Below are 16,207 nucleotides of genomic sequence, written 5' to 3'. Positions count from 1 at the left end.
CTGCACTGCACTGCACTCACCTGCACTGCACTCACCTGCACTGCACTCACCTGCACTGCACTGCACTCACCTGCACTGCACTGCACTCACCTGCACTGCACTCAACTGCACTCACCTGCACTGCACTCAACTGCACTCACCTGCACTGCACTCACCTGCACTGCACTCACCTGCACTGCACTCACCTGCACTGCACTCACCTGCACTGCACTCACCTGCACTGCACTGCACTCACCTGCACTCACCTGCACTGCACTCACCTGCCCTGCACTCACCTGCACTGCACTGCACTCACCTGCACTGCACTGCACTCACCTGCACTGCACTCACCTGCACTGCACTGCACTCAACTGCACTCACCTGCACTGCACTCACCTGTACTGCACTCACCTGCACTGCACTGCACTGCACTCACCTGAACTGCACTCACCTGCACTGCACTGCACTCACCTGCACTGCACTGCACTCACCTGCACTGCACTGCACTGCACTCACCTGCACTGCACTGCACTCACCTGCACTCACCTGCACTGCACTCACCTGCACTGCACTCACCTGCACTGCACTGCACTCACCTGCACTGCACTACACTCACCTGCACTCACCTGCACTGCACTCACCTGCACTGCACTCACCTGCACTGCACTCACCTGCACTGCACTCACCTGCACTGCACTCACCTGCACTGCACTGCACTCACCTGCAAGGCACTCACCTGCACTGCACTCACCTGCACGCCACTGCACTGCACTCACCTGCACTGCACTCACCTGCATGCCACTGCACTCACCTGCACTGCACTCACCTGCACTCCACTGCACTCCACTCACCTGCACTCCACTCACCTGCACTCCACTCACCTGCACTCCACTCACCTGCACTCCACTCACCTGCACTCCACTCACCTGCACTCCACTCACCTGCACTGCACTGCACTCACCTGCACTGCACTCATCTGCACTGCACACACTGCACTCACCTGCACTGCACTCACCTGCAGTGCACTGCACTCACCTGCACTGCACTCACCTGCACTGCACTCACCTGCACTGCACTCACCTGCACTGCACTGCACTCACCTGCACTCACCTGCACTGCACTCACCTGCACTGCACTGCACTCACCTGCACTGCACTGCACTCACCTGCACTGCACTGCACTCACCTGCACTGCACTCACCTGCACTGCACTCACCTGCACTGCACTCACCTGCACTGCACTCACCTGCACTGCACTCACCTGCACTCACCTGCACTGCACTCACCTGCACTGCACTCACCTGCACTGCACTCACCTGCACTGCACTGCACTCACCTGCACTGCACTCACCTGCACTGCACTCACCTGCACTGCACTGCACTGCACTCACCTGCACTGCACTGCACTGCACTCACCTGCACTGCACTGCACTCACCTGCACTGCACTGCACTCACCTGCACTCACCTGCACTGCACTCACCTGCACTGCACTCACTTGCACTGCACTCACCTGCACTGCACTGCACTCACCTGCACTGCACGCACTGCACTCACCTGCACTGCACACACTGCACTCACCTGCACTGCACTCACCTGCACTGCACTGCACTCACCTGCACTGCACTGCACTCACCTGCACTCACCTGCACTGCACTGCACTCCACTCCAGTGCAGTGTGCACTGCACTCACCTGCACTGCACTCACCTGCACTGCACTCACCTGCACTGCACTCACCTGCACTGCACTCACCTGCACTGCACTGCACTCACCTGCACTGCACTGCATTCACCTGCACTGCACTGCACTCACCTGCACTGCACAGCACTCACGTGCACTGCACAGCACTCACGTGCACTGCACGCACCTGCACTGCACTCACCTGCACTGCACTCACCTGCACTGCACTCACCTGCACTGCACTCACCTGCACTGCACTCACCTGCACTGCACTCACCTGCACTGCACTGCACTCACCTGCATTGCACTGCACTGCACTCACCTGCACTGAACTGCACTGTACTCACCTGCACTGCACTGCACTCACCTGCACTGCACTGCACTCACCTGCACTGCACTCACCTGCACTGCACTGCACTCACCTGCACTGCACTCACCTGCACTGCACTGCACTCACCTGCACTGCACTCTGCACTGCACTGCACTCACCTGCACTGCACTCTGCACTCACTACTCTGCACTCTGCACTCACTACTCTGCACTCACTACTCTGCACTCACTACTCTGCACTCACTACTCTGCACTCACTACTCTGCACTCACTACTCTGCACTCACTACTCTGCACTCACTACTCTGCACTCTGCACACTCACTCTGCACTGTGCACACCGCTGATATCACGGAATCTTCCACCACACTTTCTAAAACTCTATAGTCCGAAGCATAATAGGCACAGAACCAAAAGAAGGGTAGACATTGCTTAAAATAATCTTATTGTATTTATGAGAAGCAAAAGCGAGACTGTGAAATGTGCTGAATATCAGTTTGTTACGAATCAACAGAGTGGAGTTAGAGAACCAAGAAATAGTAATTTAGAATCCGGGTTAGAAGGAGTAGTAATCACAAGCTGAGGATCAACGGGCGCGAAACAGCGTGGTGGGCGCGCAGGAGACGCAGATCAACGGGCGCGAAACAGCGTGGTGGGCGCGCAGGAGACGCAGCGTGAGCGTGCACATCAGCTGAAGATCGCCGGAGAAGACACCGAGCCTGCCTGCTGCCGTGACTGACCCCCTGCAGAGGGAAAGAGCCCGGTGAGTGGGGGTAGAAGGGGGGGGGGCGGCAGAGAGGGAGTGGGCAGAGAGGGAGGCTGTGTGTGTGTGTGTGTGCGTGTGTGTGTGTGCGTGCGTCTGTCTGTCTGTGTCTGTCTGGTGTGTGCCTGCCTGCCTTTGTGTGTGCGCGTCCACAGACCCTGGTCGGCTCGTGCACCGCTCTGTACTCCCTTGCGAGCTTACATGGCGACAATAGTTCTCGTTGCCGAGACCTAAAAAGCATTGTAAGATGTTGAAATAGAGTGCGGCGTGCCGTGTGAGAACAATGTAGTAAGGAAAACAAGGGGACTCTAATAAGTGAACCTGGGGTTGACTAATGTTTTAGAAAAACAATGGTTCTTATGTGGCCATAAAAGGTCCTTGGTAGGAAGCAGTGTCAGAATTTGTGACTGCCCTAGAGTCGAGATAGGTAATAAATATCTCAGGGACGATAAGTAATATGAACAGCCTGTGCGCCTGTAAACACTGGTGCTCACACGAGCTGCTCCTAGAACTAGTGAAACGACAAGTCCTCGAAGAGCGCACTCGGACTGGACACTGCTTTGGTGGGGAAGAGATGCAGAACATAAATCAGTTTGAAGGCCGCCCGAAACACACCAGTGCTGGTGCAAAACCGCGGTATGTTAGGAATCTGAATAAACTGCGACATACGTGCAAACCTGCACTCCAGACCACTGAATGGAAAGGCACATAGTTGTGTAGATCTCACAAAGGAACCAACTGGATAAACACGAAAAAGATGTAGAAGGTGCAGCCACCATTGTTGCTGATTAGGAGCGGCAGATGTTGAAATAGAGCTAGGCGGGCTGCGTGGCTGCCCTTGTTGAAGTTTACGTGTAGCGTGCTGTACTACTGTAAAAAAATGCTAATGAATACCAAAAAAAAAAACCATAAAAGCGGGCTCCTGTCAAAATATTAAGCATGGCGCCAGTGTTGTTAATATGAAAGCTGGCGCAGTGCGAAAACCTAAAGCACGACGCCCGGGGCGGGCCAGAGATGAGGAGCAGGGAGTGGAAAAGCAGGTGTCCTTGTAGGAAAGCATGTCGTATGTGCAATAGGAGAATAGGGAACACTTTCTGGGGTGACTGGTGAAGTAGCAACCCTGAATGGGGGTAGGAGGGAAAGAAGCAACACCGACCGTGGGGGGTTGGGGGTTAGGAAGAAGCAATACACACTGGGTGGGAAGGGAAGAAGCAACGCATGCAGGGGGTGGGAGGGGAAAGCAGAGGAAAGAAGACAATAAATAACAAGCAACCAGTAAACGTGTCCGTCCTAGATAAACAAACGCATTTTAAAACAAGAGGTGCTAATGCTACCTGCTGTGCGTCTGAGATGCCACGGAGTGCTAGCGGAAGAAACGATCGCTATTGTAAACAAGCTGAGGATCAACGGGCGCGCACGACGCAGCGTGGGCGTGCACATCAGCTGAAGATCGCCGGAGAAGACACAAGTCTGCCTTCTGCCGTGACTGACCCGATGCGGAGGGAAAGAGCCCGGTGAGTGGGGGGGGGGGGGCGGCAGAGAGAGAGAGAGTGTGAGAGTGTGTGTGTGTGTGTGTGCATGCATGCGTGCGTGTGTCTGTCTGTCTGTGTGTGTGTCTGGCGCATGCCTGCCTGCCTGCCTTTGTGCGCGTTCACAGACCCTGGTCGGCTCGTCCACCTCTCTGTAGTCCCTTGCTAGCTTACTAGGCGACAATAGTTCTCGTTGCCGAGACCTAAAAATGAAATGAACTACATCCAGAAATAGAACAGACAGAATAAGGAAAGGGTTGTGGTGCGTGACTCAGGGGTGACTGTACAGGTGTTTCATGTATTTATCAAGCTCTATATCAAGAGGTCAATAACCCCCACAGGACCTGATAAATATTTATTGAAACAATGTTTAACTTGGAGGTTTTAAAATACAAGGACAAGACAACATTAGGTACAAACATTAGAATACAAGAAATAAAAGTGAAAGGACCTGATCGAAGTCCTCTTGAATTCCATCAAAAAAGTCTGTACTACAGCAACAGTTCTTTTACCTTCACTAAGGTGTCCAACAAGCCTTACTTCTCCCACAGTCATGGGCACTAATATCAATTGTATTCCTTAAAAAACAAAAGGAGTCACCAACCTTAACTCATACCGCACTACTGTGTTAAGTAACAGCAATCTGAAAATCTATTGAAAAGATCATGGCCAAACATCTGAGTCGGGTCATTACCAATGTAGTATTGTCACGGCAGCAGGGTTTTGTACCTGGTAGAAGAACAATTAATGACTAACTAGGCTCCGATCTTCCTCGCTTCTCGTCCTCCCCGTCCACCTCTGGCGTCTAACTCCTACGTTATCTACACCCAGACGACCCCCCCTAACCTCACAACACCTCAACAATCCCACACATTCGACCTCCTAACACGGCCGATACAGCATATGTCCCACCTACAGATACTGTACCCCTTCATTACAAGACTATAGCTCCCCTCCACCCTAACACCAACACTTCTCTTGTCTCGGCATCCTTGCACTATATTGCTACTCCTCTCAAGTACTCACCCCATCTCAGCCACCCCATGCGATGTCATGCTTTGCCACATGTCTTGACACCACAGGAACATAGTGATCACACATTACCTTCTGAGCACCCCCTGCTCTCATCTACCCGTACCACTGACACATTACAACAAGCCAACCCCTCTACTCAGCCATCTACATCCTCCAACATCCCGCCGGTCTCAGCATCACTGCCCTATAATGATACTCCTCAGCCGGTCTCGGCATCACTGCCCTATAATAATACTCCTCACACATATTCTCGCCACAACACCCACCCCCTCCTAAGTCATGGGTTGTCACATGTCTAGACTTCACACTACTGTGATAATGCACTACCTGACGAGCACCCCCCCGCCCCCTACTTCCCCATCCACATTACAACCACCCACCCCCTAAACTCAGACATCTACATCCCCCACTCATCCACCCTCTCACACAACACTACCTCCAACACTATCCATACCTCTGCAGCCATCCACATGAGAACACAGCCTCCTACCCCGTTCAAAGCTGAACCCGACCTTAGATTTGAGGAAATAAGGTTGGCTCTACACCACATTTAAAAAGAACTCTAATCTTTCAAGGTTCTGATATCTAGTCAACCTTGGCGTAACATTTCCTCAAGAGCCTTTTACCCAAACGATCGATCAGTCCACATAAATCGCACCCCTAAACTCATTCCACCCAATTGGAATTCAGTTCCCCTCCACAATACATTATCTCGCCTTAGGCGAAGCATCAATCCATTCTCTGAGAGCGGTCTTCTTTCTCTTCTACACTCTTACGAACCCTCTCCCACTAATTGCATTACGTCTACTCAGTTGACCATACCTACTATCCCCCACAACCCACTCAGAGCTGAAAGACATAACAATAGAGGGGTCGTCGATAGCAACCTTAGAAGCGTCCCTCTCACCTAAGACCCCTCCGTCTCTCTCCTTACTCCCCCATATTAAATGCACACTCCTAAACTGTAGATCTGCCTCCAGACATGCTGCGGATATTCTATTCTGAAGAGGCTTTGGGTAAGATTCTCAATGCCCTGAAACCTTCCAACCACTTCATCGAACCAGTCCCCGCTAACGCTGTTAAAGACCTAACCCCGTGGCTGCTACCGCTTTGGACCAAAATCATCAACAGTTCACTGCATCAAGGTTGCATTCTGGACGCCCTCAAAGTCGGACAGGTCTCACCCATCCTAAAGAAACACAACTACCGCCCTATATCCAATATTCCTACCCTGGCCAAACTGCTTGAAAAATGTGTGCACCACCAACTAACTAAACATATCGATCACTTTGACCTCCTTAACAACTACCAATCAGGCTTCAGAGCAGGGCACAGCACGGAATCAGCCATGACTCACATTATTGATGATGCGCTACAAATACTTGACCAGAATCGATCATGCCTACTCATCCTGCCAGACCTATCTTCAGCCTTTGACACGGTCAAACACGAGAATCTGCTTGATCTTCTCAGACTTAGGATGGGTCTATCAGGATCAGTGCTAAACTGGTTTACCTCTTTTTTACATACCTCATGAACACCCAAACATGGTTGGCAGAAAATCATCTCAAACCGAACGCTCTAAAGACCAAATTCCTCCTTAGAGCCCCCGCTAAAATCCCCTTGATGCAAGACGTAATCCAACATCTCACTTCCCTCAACGTTCAACCAACTATTGTGGACTCAGCAAAATCTTTGGGAATAACTCTGGACAGCAATCTCATTATGCAGAAACACATTAGCAACGCTACAAAGGGAGCACACTTCCTGATAAACATTCTAAGGAAGCTGAAGCTCTTCTTGCCAATCAACAACTTCAAGCTGGCTGTACAAGCTCTAGTTATCCATCGTGTGGATTATGGTAGTGTCTCTTTATGCGGCCTATAAAACACATTAACATTGTGAACCCATTCATCAACAGTATAATCAATTCATCGCTCTCATTAGCAGAGGTAATCCCCGACTGGAAAATCGCGGCAGTTAAGCCCCTTCACAAAACACAGCTATCAGACTTCACCGCTCTTTGTAGCCTCTGGCCTATTTCCCTCCTACCCTGTCTCAGGAAAATCACTGAAAAAAATAGTCAACAGTCAACTTATGACCTTTATGGAAAACACAACCAAGCTATTTCGGACTCAATCAGGTTTTAGGCCATTACACTCCACAGTATTGCCACTTCTACATACCTCAGAGAGCCCTAAATCTGCCCTGGATGAAGGGAAAAATACAGTACTGATTTTGTTAGATTTTTCAGCTGCATTTGATACCATCTCCCATGAGACCTTGTTACATCGCCTCAACGCATGTGGCATTTCCTATTTGGCTTAAGCCTAGCTCAATTAATTCTTGACAGGCAGTCATCAAGTAACCACGCTTGGTCACTACCAGTCAGCCATGAAACCACTGCATACAGATGTCCCGCAAGGCTCTTTATTAAGCCCAGTACTATTTAACATGTACATGGCCCAACTCATAGAATTAATATCATCATTTAACAATGAAACTACCTCATATGCAGACGATACTCAGCTGATTCCAACATTAGATGAACATTCAGTCAATGCTGAAGAAAACTTCCAACATTATCTCACAGCGGTTATTCACTGGATGAAGCAGAACAACTTGAAGTGTAATTCAGAAAAAACGGAAATCATGCTCCTAGGCAAAGCCAACACCTTCACCCCCAGTACCTGGTGGCTGCCAAATACCCCCCCCCCCCCACAATCCTGGAGTAAAATTTGACTCTACCCTATCCTTCCATCCACAAGCACTATCAGCGGCTGGGAAGTGATTCCAGCTGATCAAATTCCCCATTTTTTTACCTTCTCCCAGCCACAGCAAGAAAAACTGTTACAGCAGCACGAATAGCCTCTAGGTTAGACTACTAAAATAGGCTCTACGCGGGTGCCAACAAAGCAATCCTAAAAAAAACTTCAGACCGTTCAACACACAGCAGCTTACCTGGTGATTCTCAGATCTTTTTATCACTCTCCGTAACCATGTCACCAGGACGCCAAATAACTCTCAGCCTAACCTTACTCCAGCACCCCCGCCCAACATGAAACACCGCAACCCCCTCACGAATCCTACCAACCTCCTTAACACTTCGGACCTGAGACCCGCGATTCCATTCGTCCCTGATCCCCAATCTGAATCCACGGTTGCCATCACAGCACACCTCCTTCACACCAAGCCTCCCACTACCACCCCGAGCTAATCAAACGCCGGACCCCATGTCTCCTCCCGCCTTGCTCCCCGCTCGGACGCAAAGACCGTTACGTCATCCCAGTCTTGTCCTGTGGCAATTCAAGCCAGCCCCGCTAACACTCAAATCCCCAGTTCTTTGACCCCTAACGCAGCCCTCCCTTGCCCCACTACCGCCCCCTCCTCAGTGATTCTTCCTGTAGCAGGTCCTGCCAACTCTGCTTTCACCATATCCCCTCTTCCCATAGCTCCCCCCACAGCCCACCCTCTCCCCCCCACTGCCCCCTCCCCAGCGACTCCCGCGGTTGCAGGTCATGCCAGCCCAGCTAACTTCTGCCCTCCAACCCCCTCCTCCTCAGTGACTCTTCCTGCAGGAGGTTATAACACCCCACCCACGGCTCCTAACACAGCCCACCCTTGCCCCCCATCCTCCCCCTTCCCAGCAACTCCCGCTGTTGCAGACCATGCCAGCCCCGCTAACATCCAAGCCTCCCCCCCTCGACCCATCGCTCACCCACCCTCACCCTCCAAACCCCCCCTCCGCAGCTATCCACTTCCTACACTCCAGAGCCTCTAAAATAATTCAAAACTTCCACTCCTCCATCCTCGATCTTACCAACCTCCACCACCTCGCCGAACTCTCTCTCAAACCTCCTGCCTCAGCTGCCCTCCCTTCCTATCCCAGAGCTTCCCAAATGCCCTCTACCGACAGCCTTGAGACATCTCCGCCCCCGCAAGCACACTAGCTGCCTATCTGATGAGGAAACCCTTGACCTCGCCCTCTCCTACAACTTTTCCCTCTTCACAACTAACTCACAAGACCTCACTGAAAAGGAAATCCAGGATCTTCTCAATGACCATAATGCAGGCCCTACCTCTCCCTGTCTACCTGACGTGAGTGCCGCTTACCCCATCTACACGGTCGCTATCGACCCACTCAGATCAGCCCCCCTGCGCAATAGAAGGGTGATCACAAGCAACCTTGCACCCGTACCCCTGTCCATCCCAACCACTGCTGCCACCCCCCTCCCTGATCTGTCAGGGCTTTTAATCAATTGCCGGTCCGCAGTAAAGCATGCAGCCGATGTCGCTGCTCGCATTCTGAACAACAACACCGACGTTGCCATTCTAACAGAATCATGGCTTAATGACGCATCATCCCCATGCCTCGATCTCTTAATCCCCCCCAACTTTAACATTACCAGACTAGACAGACCTCATAACAAAAAAGGTGGCGGAATCGCCTGCATCCATCGCTCCAACCTCCTTGTCACAGAGCTTCTAACAGATTCCACTGGTTCCTGTGAATACCTAGCCCTCTCAGTCCATTGTAACACCTCCCATCTATGTAACTTTCAAATTTTTTACCACCCCCCGGGCACTAACGAATCCTTCACCGACTACCTCATGGAAGTCATCACGACCAAGCACTCCCCCAATACCAAAGATATCTTCCTCGGCGACTTCAACCTGCACTGGAATGACCCCAACGACCCTCATGTCAACGCCATCAAAGACCTCATGGCTGATCTAGCTCTGACCCAAGCTTGCCCACTCCCAACCCACTCGAAAGGGGCCACTCTAGACTGGATCATCTCCAAGGAGACAACCGTCAAGCTCATATCGATTGACCCCTGTGACTGGTCAGACCACCATGCTATCACCTTCCTGCTACCTGGCACACGCAGGACATGGACACCACAACCGGTGCTCCCTAAACCCTGGGCCAGGGACACTAAAAGCATTGACCTCAATGAACTTGAGACTCGCTGCAAATCCGACCTCCCCCCCACCACAACATCACCTCGGTCAGCGACCTAAACGATCACTACTCAGTCACAATGTCGAACATCTTGGATGACCTAGCCCCCCTTAAACTAAAAAGAACTCGAGTCAAAGATAGAAACAGGTTCCCTCAATGATGAGAGGAGATCACTCAGACAAACCGAAAGAATCTGGAGACAGCACCCCTCGGCAGATCACCTCAAACTTCTTCGCCAGGCAAGAAACACTTACAACAAGAACATCATCAACTCAAAAAAGGAATTTTTCAGAGCGGAACTAGGAAACGTCCAGAACAGACCTCGCAAACTCTTTGAAATGGTCCAACTTCAATCGAACAAACTGTCCAAAACAACGAAAGAAACGCCCAAGTCTAGCATCTCCTCCGAGGACTTCTCCTCATACTTCGCAAACAAAATTAAAGCCCTAGATATCGAACTCAAAGCTGCCTCACTCCCCCCTCCGAACCTTGAACTTCCAATATCTCTCCCCGTGCCGCCATGGCCCGCACCGAAGAATCAAGCACACTGGTCTGAATTCACACCCTATGATGAACACACTGTCGCTAAAATCCTCTCAACTCTAAACCCTAACAACCATTTCAACGACCCGCTCCCCTCGAACTGTCTCGCGACCGTTGCCAAATCTATTATCCCCAGCTGGACTGCGATTATCAACGCCTCCCTCTGGCAGGGATCAATACTGGCCTCACTGAAAGCTGGCCAAGTCCTCCCCATTCTGAAAAAGCCATCATTGGGCCCAGCCTCCCCAGATAACCTTAGACCAATTTCCAACATTCCTCTCTTGGCCAAAGTTCTGGAAAAGTGTGTCCAGACACAGCTAAGTCTCCACATCAACAACTTCCACCTACTCGACGACTGCCAATCCGGATTCAGACCGGGTCACAGTACTGAAACCACCATGCTCCACATTGTCGATGATGCTCTTCTAGCTCTTGACCAAGACAAAACCTGTCTCTTGATCCTCCTTGATCTCTCCTCCGCCTTCGACGCGGTCAACCACGAGATGCTACTTGAACGCCTGAAACTGAGAATGGGATTAGATGGTACAGTCTTCGACTGGTTTAGCTCCTACATTCAAAACCGATCTCAGCGATTCTTAGTCAACGGCGAACTGTCCGCCCCCTCCATGGTCACGGTGGGAGTCCCGCAAGGATCAACGTTGTCCCCCACCCTCTTCAATCTCTATCTCGAACCTCTAGCCGTAGTCCTTCGCACTGCAAATATCTCCTTCCATATGTACGCTGATGACACTCAGATCTACATAAAAATGTCTTCCCTTGCAGAGATCCTCACCCTGAATGAGACCTTAAAGCTGACCGTCAGATGGCTCTCCTCAAACCAACTTAAACTCAATGCCAAGAAAACTGAGTTCCTTTTAATCTCCCCGCCCAAGAACAATCCTGAGATCCAGACATGGATTAAAGCCATCACTGCTTTAAACTGTTCTCCAACCATTGTGGACTCGGCCAAATCCCTGGGAATTACCTTGCACCACAATTTGAACATGCGAGACCATGTCAACGCAATGGCCAAATCAGCCAGATTCCACCTGAGCTACCTATGGAAACTGAAACCTTTCCTGGACGCTCCCGGCCTAAAATTAGCAGTCCAATCATTAGTCATTTCTCGACTTGAATATGGTTGCTCCACCCTCTCCGGCTTACCTAAGATCTCGCTGGCTCCCTTAAAAACATGCCTCAATGCAGCCGCCAGACTACTTACAGGCGCTAGAAAATTCGATCACATCACCCCTCACCTGAAAGCCTTGAACTGGCTTCCCATCGAGGCCAGGATCCACCTCAAACTGGCATGCATAACGCACAAGGCCTTACACTCTAACTCCCCAGCGTATCTTGCACAGAAGCTTGTGTTATCTGGAGGAAGCAGAAACTTACGATCGGCCAACACCCTCCTCCTCCGGCCTGCTCGCTTTAGGAAAACAAAAACTTATAATCGAGCCTTCTCCGGATCAGCACCAAGAATATGGAACTCCCTCCCTCCGGACATCAGAACAATCCCCTCCCTTGCACGCTTCAAAAAAAGAGACCAAATCCTTCCTCATGGGTAAATTCCTTGGCTAAACCTGCTCCTCAGCTACCTAAGAGACTATTGCCTCATCCTGCGACTTTGTACAGTTCTCGTGTGACTTCCTGCCAATTGTATGTATCTTGCTCTTTGTAAAATGCCCCGTTGTACAGTCTCTCCTTCCCCAAATGTATAGTATTGTTGGATGCTCCTGCCTACCTTACGACCCCTCGATTGCTGTAAGCTCTATTGTACAGGTCCTATGATATACTACGCTCTATACTACTGTTTGACTATGTAAAGCGCTCTGCTACCCTCACGGGTCAAGTTCGCGCTCTATAAAACCTTAAAATAAATAAATAAAAGGATTCAAGAACTGCACAGATGTCTATCACTGGGAAAGTGCTGATGGTGAGACACAAACATTTACCTCACTCTTGATGAGTTTTTTCTTCAAGCGAAAAACAAGAAGAGTAGAAAGTGGAAGCACACCTGGACAGTAAACCTTATCTGGGTAAGGTCAAGAAGATTCAATAGACTGCAACTATATTTGTGAGTTATCAAGGTAGATGGGGTCCATTGCAAACCTTTGATGACACAAATAGAGCGATTCTGCCTTAACATTAGGGCAGCAGAAGCTTTGGCCCGAGTGTCCACTCTTCAGTGTTCTGCCCACTCTCTTCTCATCCAAGCGTCGCATCCAACACAACATTTTACTGGCTGTGATTCAGACAGAAGGTGTCAGGATATCATGGCGATATTACAGAAACTTGATGGGAAATATGCTAAACCAGCTATGTTATCCTGAGCAACTTACATAGGTCCCACTTCATTTTGCCTTTTCTATGTATTTGATGTTTGCAATGAAGAAACTTTAGAGTTAATTGAATACGTTAACATAAATGAATGATGTTATTTGTACCAATGGTTGATAGATGTGTTAATCACATGCACATTCCTACGGCTACGTCTCTAGAGGCATTGAAGTTGAAACCATCTCAGTTGAAATGTATATGCACCATTCTCAAAACACCGTTTTTTTTAAAACTACGATTTAGTGGCCTTAAAACAATAATTTATTATAGCCCCCCTGGTTATAGGGAATTTGTTCGAAATATACATATTTGGACCCTGAGATTAATAACTCTTACATCTCTTAGCTAATTCAATTAAGCAAATGTTATAACGGGAGAATGGGTGCAAAACTAAAATACTAGGAAATGAGAACTGCATGAAGGAACCCTTCAACACCTCCGAACAGAACGAATTTCTGGAAGCCCTGTCCACCCATGGAAACTGTCCGTTTTAAAAGCAACGCAGTTATGTCCCCACCTCCCGCTACTTACACGGGGAGTCGGTAAATGCAGCTCAAACCCTCTTGTTCTTCATGGACCTCTAGGAGGACGACCTCTGCTAAGAATGCCTGTACTTCCGGGTCACGTGACAGCCAATCCCAATGCAGGTCACATTTTCAGAGTAGTCTGGGAGCGGTGAAGACTGGTAATATGTAGGATGTCCAGGGACTGGTCAACTGTCAGCCCCCTCAGCCAATCGTAGGGTGTCGATTCAGGTCCTAGTGCTCATTGGCCGAGGCGTCCGCAAGTGCCGCTGCGTTGGTTGGACGCTGCCAGGGCCGTCCTGGGATTGGACTGTTGGTTGATGACGGCACCACAAGGGGGCGGTGCCACGTAGAAGTGGCGGGAGAGTGTCGGGCACGTGATTCGTAGTGAGGCAAGATTAAGTGATGGTTTCGTGAAAGTGACGTTCGCATCATTTGAGTTAATAAAAAATGAAGATACTTTCAGAAAGTCATTGTTGTTCCGTGTGAACTCAGATGACCTCGAATTACCTAGCCGGTAACAGTAATCTGAGGAGCAAACCCAGTGCTGAAAAAGAAAAAAGTTGCTCCAAGACCCCATACATTAGGGGGTCAAGATATGGAGATATGGTGGAGGAAAATGGCTGTCACGAGTGGGCGGAGCTTGAACAATTTATAGATTTAGTTAAAAAAATATGCTGCAAAGCTATTTGCGACAGGGACAGATGTGACAGTAAATTTGTTCTAAATTGCGCAATTGGCCACAAAGCGGCTGCATTTTAAAATATCTCATAGGGTTAAGAAACTTGCGGCAGAGATTATCGTCTATCTAGCAAATTGGAGGGGTTTATAATAGGGTTGACTTGAGATAACTCTAGTAGTTAACGCAATTCTGGGAGAGTCCTGTATTTTTTCCTGCCACAGTTTTATCTCATAAAGTAGCGTGAATACGGGAATTGAAGCCCAACCCACCAAAAGCTGGCCATGCCCACACACGAAGGTGTGAATACGAGCATATCACCCCCACGCACACCCCCTTCTCTTATTCTTTTTCTTTCTACACACACTTTGTCTCCTTTCCACCTTTCACTTACCTTCACTCTTATAGTAGGACAGTACTAAGGGGGGCATCCAATCATGTATAAGGTAACTTGTACCACAAGCAGGTACGCCCAGCTGGGGATGCTACCACGTGAAGAGCGACGATTAAAATATATGTGTAAAAATTCTAATAAAATAATTTGAAATAAAAGAAGGTTGCTGTGATCGCTGCAGAACACATCGTGTCACATGCAGATCACAGAGTTGTATTTTGTTTAGCTAGGCAAGTGGGCTGCTGCTTTTGACACTGGGATTAATTTGTTACTTCCAGTTCATGAGTCGCAAGCCTTCTCATATAGCATATTGCTGGACTCAATAGCTGCTTGCAAACTGTAAGTCATGGGTTTTTAACCTTTTTTTTCTCATCAATTATTCTAAGATTGAAAAGAAGCGTTCCTTCAGGAAGTGATAAAGTCTTGTTAGCACTGACAGCCACAATAACTGTTTTATATTTTATATCCTGACTTTAGTCAGAACTTTATATTCTAACTAGAAGTATGAATGATATGCGATTCATACACTATATAAGACCCATTGTCTTATGTAACATTTCAGATACATTGATTTACACACTTGTATCATTTATTGTGCCTCTGTGTGTGATGGAAAAGCACTCCGACACCTTACCCTGTGTTCGGTAGTGCTATAAAATAATTAAATAAAATTAGTAGGTGCCATTTGAATGAATATTTGTGTAATTACTCATACGGATAGATGAATCTTGAAATCTTACAGTGCAAGCAGGGCACAAGTCAAGGGTACACGTGGGTAGACAGCGTTTATCCACTTTTTTACAGAGTGGACATTGTCGCCCCAGCCAAGAAGTTGGGCCCCACAGCAATATGCTGAACCCATCCCGGTGTATTTTTCAGACACATTCAGCAGCGTCTGCATGTTGTCTCCTTTCATTCCAAGCAGCAACGTGCAGCAAAGGGGGTTTTGTTATTTTAAATTCTAGCTGAGCCCAAAACAAAGGCTGAAGTTAAGGGGCCATGAGGCCTCCTTTTGATTGAGTACTGTGGCTGGGAGGTATCTGGAACCTCACACCTAGCTGTAAATGCAATGGAGGGGAAACAAAGACACACAACCTGTACTTCACACTTACTTAAGGGAGGCTTGCTTTTGACTTTGTTCACTCCCAGCATATAAGACATATAAATGCACTGTAAGAATGTCAGATGTGTGGGTCTGTCCCAGTATTTACACAAATAACAGTTTAAATACCACTTTCTTTCGTTTTTAGAGCTATTCATCCTAATCCAGGGTGTCAGAGTGCTTTACATCACAAATGCACATTATACTTTGACAAAAAATCATATGTGTGTAAATCAATGTATAGGATGTGTTACATAAGGCTGCGAGGGTTACAAGGTGTAGGAGTCACAGGTCCTTCATAGCTTACTGTGCTTTATTAGAAGGATTACAATTTCTGAACTGCAAGT

The 16,207-nt window shown here is 48.9% G+C and overlaps 1 protein-coding gene across 1 annotated transcript in view; it reads right to left on the bottom strand.

The window, feature by feature from the left end:
• Window positions 1-13,828, bottom strand: part of NDUFS8 (NADH:ubiquinone oxidoreductase core subunit S8) — a 38,957-nt gene extending 25,129 nt beyond the window's left edge. Inside the window, exon 1 of the mRNA XM_078656353.1 lies at window positions 13,693-13,828. The gene's annotated coding sequence lies outside the window, so the exon portion shown is untranslated. The remainder of the gene's footprint in view (window positions 1-13,692) is intronic.
• Window positions 13,829-16,207: the final 2,379 nt, after the last annotated feature.

Source organism: Lissotriton helveticus, chromosome 1_1 (genome assembly GCF_964261635.1).
Source record: "Lissotriton helveticus chromosome 1_1, aLisHel1.1, whole genome shotgun sequence".
Taxonomy (NCBI): Eukaryota; Metazoa; Chordata; class Amphibia; order Caudata; family Salamandridae; genus Lissotriton; species Lissotriton helveticus.
The sequence above is the reverse complement of the archived record's forward strand: the minus strand, read 5'-3'. Positions and strand labels throughout refer to the sequence as shown.